Below are 14,840 nucleotides of genomic sequence, written 5' to 3' on the forward strand. Positions count from 1 at the left end.
AACTCTATATAATGGGTATGGAGCTGATAGATGTATTAACTCTATATAATGGGTATGGAGCTGATAGATGTATTATTACCTCTATATAATGGGTATGGAGCTGATAGATGTATTAATAACTCTATATAATGGGTATGGAGCTGATAGATGTATTACCTCTATATAATGGGTATGGAGCTGATATGTATTAACTCTATATAATGGGTATGGAGCTGATAGATGTATTAATATAATGGGTATGGAGCTGATAGATGTATTAACTCTATATAATGGGTATGGAGCTGATAGATGTATTAACTCTATATAATGGGTATGGAGCTGATAGATGTATTAACTCTATATAATGGGTATGGAGCTGATAGATGGAGCTGATAGATGTATTACCTCTATATAATGGGTATGGAGCTGATAGATGTATTACCTCTATATAATGGGTATGGAGCTGATAGATGTATTAATATAATCTATATAATGGGTATATAATGGGTATGGAGCTGATAGATGTATTAATAACTCTATATAATGGGTATGGAGCTGATAGATGTATTAACTCTATATAATGGGTATGGAGCTGATAGATGTATTAACTCTATATAATGGGTATGGAGCTGATAGATGTATTAATTACCTCTATATAATGGGTATGGAGCTGATAGATGTATTAACTCTATATAATGGGTATGGAGCTGATAGATGTATTATTACCTCTATATAATGGGTATGGAGCTGATATAATGATGGAGCTGATAGATGTATTACCTCTATATAATGGGTATGGAGCTGATAGATGTATTAAACTCTATATAATGGGTATGGAGCTGATAGATGTATTACCTCTATATAATGGGTATGGAGCTGATAGATGTATTAACTCTATATAATGGGTATGGAGCTGATAGATGTATTAATAAATGGGTATGGAGCTAGATGTATTAATAACTCTATATAATGGGTATGGAGCTGATAGATGTATTACCTCTATATAATGGGTATGGAGCTGATAGATGTATTAATAACTCTATATAATGGGTATGGAGCTGATAGATGTATTACCTCTATATAATGGGTATGGAGCTGATAGATGTATTAATAACTCTATATAATGGGTATGGAGCTGATAGATGTATTACCTCTATATAATGGGTATGGAGCTGATAGATGTATTAATAACTCTATATAATGGGTATGGAGCTGATAGATGTATTATTACCTCTATATAATGGGTATGGAGCTGATAGATGTATTAATAACTCTATATAATGGGTATGGAGCTGATAGATGTATTAATAACTCTATATAATGGGTATGGAGCTGATAGATGTATTATTACCTCTATATAATGGGTATGGAGCTGATAGATGTATTACCTCTATATAATGGGTATGGAGCTGATAGATGTATTAACTCTATATAATGGGTATGGAGCTGATAGATGTAATAACTCTATATAATGGGTATGGAGCTGATAGATGTATTAACTCTATATAATGGGTATGGAGCTGATAGATGTATTACCTCTATATAATGGGTATGGAGCTGATAGATGTATTACCTCTATATAATGGGTATGGAGCTGATAGATGTATTAATAACTCTATATAATGGGTATGGAGCTGATAGATGTATTAACTCTATATAATGGGTATGGAGCTGATAGATGTATTAGATAATGGGTATGGAGCTGATAGATGTATTACCTCTATATAATGGGTATGGAGCTGATAGATGTATTACCTCTATATAATGGGTATGGAGCTGATAGATGTATTAATAACTCTATATAATGGGTATGGAGCTGATAGATGTATTACCTCTATATAATGGGTATGGAGCTGATAGATGTATTACCTCTATATAATGGGTATGGAGCTGATAGATGTATTAATAACTCTATATAATGGGTATGGAGCTGATAGATGTATTATTACCTCTATATAATGGGTATGGAGCTGATAGATGTATTACCTCTATATAATGGGTATGGAGCTGATAGATGTATTACCTCTATATAATGGGTATGGAGCTGATAGATGTATTAATAACTCTATATAATGGGTATGGAGCTGATAGATGTATTAACTCTATATAATGGGTATGGAGCTGATAGATGTATTAATAACTCTATATAATGGGTATGGAGCTGATAGATGTATTAATAACTCTATATAATGGGTATGGAGCTGATAGATGTATTACCTCTATATAATGGGTATGGAGCTGATAGATGTATTACCTCTATATAATGGGTATGGAGCTGATAGATGTATTACCTCTATATAATGGGTATGGAGCTCTATATAATGGGTATGGAGCTGATAGATGTATTAATAACTCTATATAATGGGTATGGAGCTGATAGATGTATTACCTCTATATAATGGGTATGGAGCTGATAGATGTATTAACTCTATATAATGGGTATGGAGCTGATAGATGTATTACCTCTATATAATGGGTATGGAGCTGATAGATGTATTAATAACTCTATATAATGGGTATGGAGCTGATAGATGTATTACCTCTATATAATGGGTATGGAGCTGATAGATGTATTACTCTATATAATGGGTATGGAGCTGATAGATGTATTACCTCTATATAATGGGTATGGAGCTGATAGATGTATTACTCTATATAATGGGTATGGAGCTGATAGATGTATTAATAACTCTATATAATGGGTATGGAGCTGATAGATGTATTACCTCTATATAATGGGTATGGAGCTGATAGATGTATTACCTCTATATAATGGGTATGGAGCTGATAGATGTATTAATAACTCTATATAATGGGTATGGAGCTGATAGATGTATTACCTCTATATAATGGGTATGGAGCTGATAGATGTATTAATAACTCTATATAATGGGTATGGAGCTGATAGATGTATTACCTCTATATAATGGGTATGGAGCTGATAGATGTATTACCTCTATATAATGGGTATGGAGCTGATAGATGTATTAATAACTCTATATAATGGGTATGGAGCTGATAGATGTATTACCTCTATATAATGGGTATGGAGCTGATAGATGTATTACCTCTATATAATGGGTATGGAGCTGATAGATGTATTACCTCTATATAATGGGTATGGAGCTGATAGATGTATTAATAACTCTATATAATGGGTATGGAGCTGATAGATGTATTACCTCTATATAATGGGTATGGAGCTGATAGATGTATTACCTCTATATAATGGGTATGGAGCTGATAGATGTATTAATAACTCTATATAATGGGTATGGAGCTGATAGATGTATTAATAACTCTATATAATGGGTATGGAGCTGATAGATGTATTACCTCTATATAATGGGTATGGAGCTGATAGATGTATTAACTCTATATAATGGGTATGGAGCTGATAGATGTATTACCTCTATATAATGGGTATGGAGCTGATAGATGTATTACCTCTATATAATGGGTATGGAGCTGATAGATGTATTACCTCTATATAATGGGTATGGAGCTGATAGATGTATTATTAACTCTATATAATGGGTATGGAGCTGATAGATGTATTACCTCTATATAATGGGTATGGAGCTGATAGATGTATTACCTCTATATAATGGGTATGGAGCTGATAGATGTATTAACTCTATATAATGGGTATGGAGCTGATAGAGGTATTAATAACTCTATATAATGGGTATGGAGCTGATAGATGTATTACCTCTATATAATGGGTATGGAGCTGATAGATGTATTATTACCTCTATATAATGGGTATGGAGCTGATAGATGTATTAATAACTCTATATAATGGGTATGGAGCTGATAGATGTATTACCTCTATATAATGGGTATGGAGCTGATAGATGTATTAATAACTCTATATAATGGGTATGGAGCTGATAGATGTATTACCTCTATATAATGGGTATGGAGCTGATAGATGTATTAACTCTATATAATGGGTATGGAGCTGATAGATGTATTACCTCTATATAATGGGTATGGAGCTGATAGATGTATTAATAACTCTATATAATGGGTATGGAGCTGATAGATGTATTACCTCTATATAATGGGTATGGAGCTGATAGATGTATTAACTCTATATAATGGGTATGGAGCTGATAGATGTATTACTCTATATAATGGGTATGGAGCTGATAGATGTATTACCTCTATATAATGGGTATGGAGCTGATAGATGTATTACCTCTATATAATGGGTATGGAGCTGATAGATGTATTAATAACTCTATATAATGGGTATGGAGCTGATCGATGTATTAACTCTATATATTATGGGTATGGAGCTGATAGATGTATTACCTCTATATAATGGGTATGGAGCTGATAGATGTATTACCTCTATATAATGGGTATGGAGCTGATAGATGTATTACCTCTATATAATGGGTATGGAGCTGATAGATGTATTACCTCTATATAATGGGTATGGAGCTGATAGATGTATTAATAACTCTATATAATGGGTATGGAGCTGATAGATGTATTACCTCTATATAATGGGTATGGAGCTGATAGATGTATTACCTCTATATAATGGGTATGGAGCTGATAGATGTATTACCTCTATATAATGGGTATGGAGCTGATAGATGTATTACCTCTATATAATGGGTATGGAGCTGATAGATGTATTACCTCTATATAATGGGTATGGAGCTGATAGATGTATTACCTCTATATAATGGGTATGGAGCTGATAGATGTATTACCTCTATATAATGGGTATGGAGCTGATAGATGTATTACCTCTATATAATGGGTATGGAGCTGATAGATGTATTAACTCTATATAATGGGTATGGAGCTGATAGAGGTATTAATAACTCTATATAATGGGTATGGAGCTGATAGATGTATTACCTCTATATAATGGGTATGGAGCTGATAGATGTATTAATAACTCTATATAATGGGTATGGAGCTGATAGATGTATTAATAACTCTATATAATGGGTATGGAGCTGATAGATGTATTACCTCTATATAATGGGTATGGAGCTGATAGATGTATTATTAACTCTATATAATGGGTATGGAGCTGATAGATCTATTAACTCTACATAATGGGTATGGAGCTGATATATGTATTAATAACTCTATATAATGGGTATGGAGCTGATAGATGTATTACCTCTATATAATGGGTATGGAGCTGATAGATGTATTACCTCTATATAATGGGTATGGAGCTGATAGATGTATTAATAACTCTATATAATGGGTATGGAGCTGATAGATGTATTACTCTATATAATGGGTATGGAGCTGATAGATGTATTACCTCTATATAACTGATAGATGTATTAATAACTATATAATGGGTATGGAGCTGATAGATGTATTACCTCTATATAATGGGTATGGAGCTGATAGATGTATTACCTCTATATAATGGGTATGGAGCTGATAGATGTATTAATAACTCTATATAATGTGTATGGAGCTGATAGATGTAATAACTCTATATAATGGGTATGGAGCTGATAGATGTATTACCTCTATATAATGGGTATGGAGCTGATAGATGTATTATTACCTCTATATAATGGGTATGGAGCTGATAGATGTATTAATAACTCTATATAATGGGTATGGAGCTGATAGATGTATTACCTCTATATAATGGGTATGGAGCTGATAGATGTATTACCTCTATATAATGGGTATGGTGCTGATAGATGTATTACCACTATATAATGGGTATGGAGCTGATAGATGTATTAACTCTATATAATGGGTATGGAGCTGATAGATGTATTACCTCTATATAATGGGTATGGAGCTGATAGATGTATTGATAGATGTATTACCTCTATATAATGGGTATGGAGCTGATAGATGTATTACCTCTATATAATGGGTATGGAGCTGATAGATGTATTAATAACTCTATATAATGGGTATGGAGCTGATAGATGTATTACCTCTATATAATGGGTATGGAGCTGATAGATGTATTAACTCTATATAATGGGTATGGAGCTGATAGATGTATTACCTCTATATAATGGGTATGGAGCTGATAGATGTATTATTAACTCTATATAATGGGTATGGAGCTGATAGATGTATTATTACCTCTATATAATGGGTATGGAGCTGATAGATGTATTAATAACTCTATATAATGGGTATGGAGCTGATAGATGTATTACCTCTATATAATGGGTATGGAGCTGATAGATGTATTACCTCTATATAATGGGTATGGAGCTGATAGATGTATTAACTCTATATAATGGGTATGGAGCTGATAGATGTATTACCTCTATATAATGGGTATGGAGCTGATAGATGTATTACCTCTATATAATGGGTATGGAGCTGATAGATGTATTACCTCTATATAATGGGTATGGAGCTGATAGATGTATTAACTCTATATAAGGGGTATGGAGCTGATAGATGTATTACCTCTATATAATGGGTATGGAGCTGATAGATGTATTACTACTATATAATGGGTATGGAGCTGATAGATGTATTATTACCTCTATATAATGGGTTAGGAGCTGATAGATGTATTATTACCTCTATATAATGGGTATGGAGCTGATAGATGTATTAATAACTCTATATAATGGGTATGGAGCTGATAGATGTATTACCTCTATATAATGGGTATGGAGCTGATAGATGTATTACCTCTATATAATGGGTATGGAGCTGATAGATGTATTAACTCTATATAATGGGTATGGAGCTGATAGATGTATTATTACCTCTATATAATGGGTTAGGAGCTGATAGATGTATTATTACCTCTATATAATGGGTATGGAGCTGATAGATGTATTAACTCTATATAATGGGTATGGAGCTGATAGATGTATTACCTCTATATAATGGGTATGGAGCTGATAGATGTATTATTAACTCTATATAATGGGTATGGAGCTGATAGATGTATTATTACCTCTATATAATGGGTATGGAGCTGATAGATGTATTAATAACTCTATATAATGGGTATGGAGCTGATAGATGTATTACCTCTATATAATGGGTATGGAGCTGATAGATGTATTAACTCTATATAATGGGTATGGAGCTGATAGATGTATTACCTCTATATAATGGGTATGGAGCTGATAGATGTATTACCTCTATATAATGGGTATGGAGCTGATAGATGTATTATTACTCTATATAATGGGTATGGAGCTGATAGATGTATTATTACTCTATATAATGGGTATGGAGCTGATAGATGTATTAATAACTCTATATAATGGGTATGGAGCTGATAGATGTATTACCTCTATATAATGGGTATGGAGCTGATAGATGTATTACCTCTATATAATGGGTATGGAGCTGATAGATGTATTACCTCTATATAATGGGTATGGAGCTGATAGATGTAGTATTACCTCTATATAATGGGTATGGAGCTGATAGATGTATTAATAACTCTATATAATGGGTATGGAGCTGATAGATGTATTACCTCTATATAATGGGTATGGAGCTGATAGATGTATTACCACTATATAATGGGTATGGAGCTGATAGATGTATTAATAACTCTATATAATGGGTATGGAGCTGATAGATGTATTACCTCTATATAATGGGTATGGAGCTGATAGATGTATTACCTCTATATAATGGGTATGGAGCTGATAGATGTATTAATAACTCTATATAATGGGTATGGAGCTGATAGATGTATTACCTCTATATAATGGGTATGGAGCTGATAGATGTATTACCTCTATATAATGGGTATGGAGCTGATAGATGTTTATTACCTCTATATAATGGGTATGGAGCTGATAGATGTATTAATAACTCTATATAATGGGTATGGAGCTGATAGATGTATTACCTCTATATAATGGGTATGGAGCTGATAGATGTATTAACTCTATATAATGGGTATGGAGCTGATAGATGTATTAATAACTCTATATAATGGGTATGGAGCTGATAGATGTATTAACTCTATATAATGGGTATGGAGCTGATAGATGTATTAACTCTATATAATGGGTATGGAGCTGATAGATGTATTAACTCTATATAATGGGTATGGAGCTGATAGATGTATTACCTCTATATAATGGGTATGGAGCTGATAGATGTATTAATAACTCTATATAATGGGTATGGAGCTGATAGATGTATTACCTCTATATAATGGGTATGGAGCTGATAGATGTATTAATAACTCTATATAATGGGTATGGAGCTGATAGATGTATTACCTCTATATAATGGGTATGGAGCTGATAGATGTATTAATAACTCTATATAATGGGTATGGAGCTGATAGATGTATTACCTCTATATAATGGGTATGGAGCTGATAGATGTATTACCTCTATATAATGGGTATGGAGCTGATAGATGTATTAACTCTATATAATGGGTATGGAGCTGATAGATGTATTACCTCTATATAATGGGTATGGAGCTGATAGATGTATTACCTCTATATAATGGGTATGGAGCTGATAGATGTATTACCTCTATATAATGGGTATGGAGCTGATAGATGTATTAACTCTATATAATGGGTATGGAGCTGATAGATGTATTACCTCTATATAATGGGTATGGAGCTGATAGATGTATTACCTCTATATAATGGGTATGGAGCTGATAGATGTATTATTACCTCTATATAATGGGTATGGAGCTGATAGATGTATTATTACCTCTATATAATGGGTATGGAGCTGATAGATGTATTAATAACTCTATATAATGGGTATGGAGCTGATAGATGTATTACCTCTATATAATGGGTATGGAGCTGATAGATGTATTACCTCTATATAATGGGTATGGAGCTGATAGATGTATTAACTCTATATAATGGGTATGGAGCTGATAGATGTATTATTACCTCTATATAATGGGTTAGGAGCTGATAGATGTATTATTACCTCTATATAATGGGTATGGAGCTGATAGATGTATTAACTCTATATAATGGGTATGGAGCTGATAGATGTATTACCTCTATATAATGGGTATGGAGCTGATAGATGTATTATTAACTCTATATAATGGGTATGGAGCTGATAGATGTATTATTACTCTATATAATGGGTATGGAGCTGATAGATGTATTAATAACTCTATATAATGGGTATGGAGCTGATAGATGTATTACCTCTATATAATGGGTATGGAGCTGATAGATGTATTAACTCTATATAAGGGGTATGGAGCTGATAGATGTATTACCTCTATATAATGGGTATGGAGCTGATAGATGTATTACCACTATATAATGGGTATGGAGCTGATAGATGTATTATTACCTCTATATAATGGGTTAGGAGCTGATAGATGTATTATTACCTCTATATAATGGGTATGGAGCTGATAGATGTATTAATAACTCTATATAATGGGTATGGAGCTGATAGATGTATTACCTCTATATAATGGGTATGGAGCTGATAGATGTATTACCTCTATATAATGGGTATGGAGCTGATAGATGTAGTATTACCTCTATATAATGGGTATGGAGCTGATAGATGTATTAATAACTCTATATAATGGGTATGGAGCTGATAGATGTATTACCTCTATATAATGGGTATGGAGCTGATAGATGTATTACCTCTATATAATGGGTATGGAGCTGATAGATGTATTAATAACTCTATATAATGGGTATGGAGCTGATAGATGTATTACCTCTATATAATGGGTATGGAGCTGATAGATGTATTACCTCTATATAATGGGTATGGAGCTGATAGATGTATTAATAACTCTATATAATGGGTATGGAGCTGATAGATGTATTACCTCTATATAATGGGTATGGAGCTGATAGATGTAGGGTATGGAGCTGATAGATGTATTAACTCTATATAATGGGTATGGAGCTGATAGATGTATTATTACCTCTATATAATGGGTATGGAGCTGATAGATGTATTATTACTCTATATAATGGGTATGGAGCTGATAGATGTATTAACTCTATATAATGGGTATGGAGCTGATAGATGTATTACCTCTATATAATGGGTATGGAGCTGATAGATGTATTATTAACTCTATATAATGGGTATGGAGCTGATAGATGTATTATTACCTCTATATAATGGGTATGGAGCTGATAGATGTATTAATAACTCTATATAATGGGTATGGAGCTGATAGATGTATTACCTCTATATAATGGGTATGGAGCTGATAGATGTATTAACTCTATATAAGGGGTATGGAGCTGATAGATGTATTACCTCTATATAATGGGTATGGAGCTGATAGATGTATTACCACTATATAATGGGTATGGAGCTGATAGATGTATTATTACCTCTATATAATGGGTTAGGAGCTGATAGATGTATTATTACCTCTATATAATGGGTATGGAGCTGATAGATGTATTAATAACTCTATATAATGGGTATGGAGCTGATAGATGTATTACTCTATATAATGGGTATGGAGCTGATAGATGTATTACCTCTATATAATGGGTATGGAGCTGATAGATGTAGTTTACCTCTATATAATGGGTATGGAGCTGATAGATGTATTAATAACTCTATATAATGGGTATGGAGCTGATAGATGTATTACCTCTATATAATGGGTATGGAGCTGATAGATGTATTACCACTATATAATGGGTATGGAGCTGATAGATGTATTAATAACTCTATATAATGGGTATGGAGCTGATAGATGTATTACCTCTATATAATGGGTATGGAGCTGATAGATGTATTACCTCTATATAATGGGTATGGAGCTGATAGATGTATTAATAACTCTATATAATGGGTATGGAGCTGATAGATGTATTACCTCTATATAATGGGTATGGAGCTGATAGATGTATTACCTCTATATAATGGGTATGGAGCTGATAGATGTTTTACCTCTATATAATGGGTATGGAGCTGATATATGTATTAATAACTCTATATAATGGGTATGGAGCTGATAGATGTATTACCTCTATATAATGGGTATGGAGCTGATAGATGTATTAACTCTACATAATGGGTATGGAGCTGATAGATGTATTAATAACTCTATATAATGGGTATGGAGCTGATAGATGTATTAACTCTATATAATGGGTATGGAGCTGATAGATGTATTACCACTATATAATGGGTATGGAGCTGATAGATGTATTAACTCTATATAATGGGTATGGAGCTGATAGATGTATTACCTCTATATAATGGGTATGGAGCTGATAGATGTATTAATAACTCTATATAATGGGTATGGAGCTGATAGATGTATTACCTCTATATAATGGGTATGGAGCTGATAGATGTATTAATAACTCTATATAATGGGTATGGAGCTGATAGATGTATTACTCTATATAATGGGTATGGAGCTGATAGATGTATTAACTCTATATAATGGGTATGGAGCTGATAGATGTGTATTACCTCTATATAATGGGTATGGAGCTGATAGATGTATTACCTCTATATAATGGGTATGGAGCTGATAGATGTATTAATAACTCTATATAATGGGTATGGAGCTGATAGATGTATTACCTCTATATAATGGGTATGGAGCTGATAGATGTATTACCTCTATATAATGGGTATGGAGCTGATAGATGTTTTACCTCTATATAATGGGTATGGAGCTGATATATGTATTAATAACTCTATATAATGGGTATGGAGCTGATAGATGTATTACCTCTATATAATGGGTATGGAGCTGATAGATGTATTAACTCTACATAATGGGTATGGAGCTGATAGATGTATTAATAACTCTATATAATGGGTATGGAGCTGATAGATGTATTAACTCTATATAATGGGTATGGAGCTGATAGATGTATTACCACTATATAATGGGTATGGAGCTGATAGATGTATTAACTCTATATAATGGGTATGGAGCTGATAGATGTATTACCTCTATATAATGGGTATGGAGCTGATAGATGTATTAATAACTCTATATAATGGGTATGGAGCTGATAGATGTATTACCTCTATATAATGGGTATGGAGCTGATAGATGTATTAATAACTCTATATAATGGGTATGGAGCTGATAGATGTATTACCTCTATATAATGGGTATGGAGCTGATAGATGTATTAACTCTATATAATGGGTATGGAGCTGATAGATGTATTACCTCTATATAATGGGTATGGAGCTGATAGATGTATTATTAACTCTATATAATGGGTATGGAGCTGATAGATGTATTATTACCTCTATATAATGGGTATGGAGCTGATAGATGTATTAACTCTATATAATGGGTATGGAGCTGATAGATGTATTACCTCTATATAATGGGTATGGAGCTGATAGATGTATTACCTCTATATAATGGGTATGGAGCTGATAGATGTATTACCTCTATATAATGGGTATGGAGCTGATAGATGTATTAATAACTCTATATAATGGGTATGGAGCTGATAGATGTATTACCTCTATATAATGGGTATGGAGCTGATAGATGTATTACCTCTATATAATGGGTATGGAGCTGATAGATGTTTTACCTCTATATAATGGGTATGGAGCTGATATATGTATTAATAACTCTATATAATGGGTATGGAGCTGATAGATGTATTACCTCTATATAATGGGTATGGAGCTGATAGATGTATTAACTCTACATAATGGGTATGGAGCTGATAGATGTATTAATAACTCTATATAATGGGTATGGAGCTGATAGATGTATTAACTCTATATAATGGGTATGGAGCTGATAGATGTATTACCACTATATAATGGGTATGGAGCTGATAGATGTATTAACTCTATATAATGGGTATGGAGCTGATAGATGTATTACCTCTATATAATGGGTATGGAGCTGATAGATGTATTAATAACTCTATATAATGGGTATGGAGCTGATAGATGTATTACCTCTATATAATGGGTATGGAGCTGATAGATGTATTAATAACTCTATATAATGGGTATGGAGCTGATAGATGTATTACCTCTATATAATGGGTATGGAGCTGATAGATGTATTAACTCTATATAATGGGTATGGAGCTGATAGATGTATTACCTCTATATAATGGGTATGGAGCTGATAGATGTATTATTAACTCTATATAATGGGTATGGAGCTGATAGATGTATTATTACCTCTATATAATGGGTATGGAGCTGATAGATGTATTAACTCTATATAATGGGTATGGAGCTGATAGATGTATTACCTCTATATAATGGGTATGGAGCTGATAGATGTATTACCTCTATATAATGGGTATGGAGCTCATAGATGTATTAATAACTCTATATAATGGGTATGGAGCTGATAGATGTATTATTAACTCTATATAATGGGTATGGAGCTGATAGATGTATTACCTCTATATAATGGGTATGGAGCTGATAGATGTATTAACTCTATATAATGGGTATGGAGCTGATAGATGTATTACCTCTATATAATGGGTATGGAGCTGATAGATGTATTATTACCTCTATATAATGGGTATGGAGCTGATAGATGTATTAATAACTCTATATAATGGGTATGGAGCTGATAGATGTATTATTAACTCTATATAATGGGTATGGAGCTGATAGATGTATTACCTCTATATAATGGGTATGGAGCTGATAGATGTATTAATAACTCTATATAATGGGTATGGAGCTGATAGATGTATTACCTCTATATAATGGGTATGGAGCTGATAGATGTATTAATAACTCTATATAATGGGTATGGAGCTGATAGATGTATTACCTCTATATAATGGGTATGGAGCTGATAGATGTATTAACTCTATATAATGGGTATGGAGCTGATAGATGTATTAACTATATATAATGGGTATGGAGCTGATGGATGTATTAACTATATATAATGGGTATGGAGCTGATAGATGTATTAATAACTCTATATAATGGGTATGGAGCTGATAGATGTATTAACTCTATATAATGGGTATGGAGCTGATAGATGTATTAACTCTATATAATGGGTATGGAGCTGATAGATGTATTACCTCTATATAATGGGTATGGAGCTGATAGATGTACACTCTATATAATGGGTATGGAGCTGATAGATGTATTACCTCTATATAATGGGTATGGAGCTGATAGATGTATTATTAACTCTATATAATGGGTATGGAGCTGATAGATGTATTATTACCTCTATATAATGGGTATGGAGCTGATAGATGTATTAATAACTCTATATAATGGGTATGGAGCTGATAGATGTATTACCTCTATATAATGGGTATGGAGCTGATAGATGTATTATTACCTCTATATAATGGGTATGGAGCTGATAGATGTATTACCTCTATATAATGGGTATGGAGCTGATAGATGTATTAATAACTCTATATAATGGGTATAGAGCTGATAGATGTATTACCTCTATATAATGGGTATGGAGCTGATAGATGTATTACCTCTATATAATGGGTATGGAGCTGATAGATGTATTAATAACTCTATATAATGGGTATGGAGCTGATAGATGTATTAACTCTATATAATGGGTATGGAGCTGATAGATGTGTTACCTCTATATAATGGGTATGGAGCTGATAGATGTATTAATAACTCTATATAATGGGTATGGAGCTGATAGATGTATTAATAACTCTATATAATGGGTATGGAGCTGATAGATGTATTAACTCTATATAATGGGTATGGAGCTGATATATGTATTACCTCTATATAATGGGTATGGAGCTGATAGATGTATTACCTCTATATAATGGGTATGGAGCTGATAGATGTATTACCTCTATATAATGGGTATGGAGCTGATAGATGTATTACCTCTATATAATGGGTATGGAGCTGATAGATGTATTACCTCTATATAATGGGTATGGAGCTGAT

This window comes from Oncorhynchus nerka, linkage group LG19, assembly GCF_034236695.1.
Source record: "Oncorhynchus nerka isolate Pitt River linkage group LG19, Oner_Uvic_2.0, whole genome shotgun sequence".
Taxonomy (NCBI): domain Eukaryota; kingdom Metazoa; phylum Chordata; class Actinopteri; order Salmoniformes; family Salmonidae; genus Oncorhynchus; species Oncorhynchus nerka.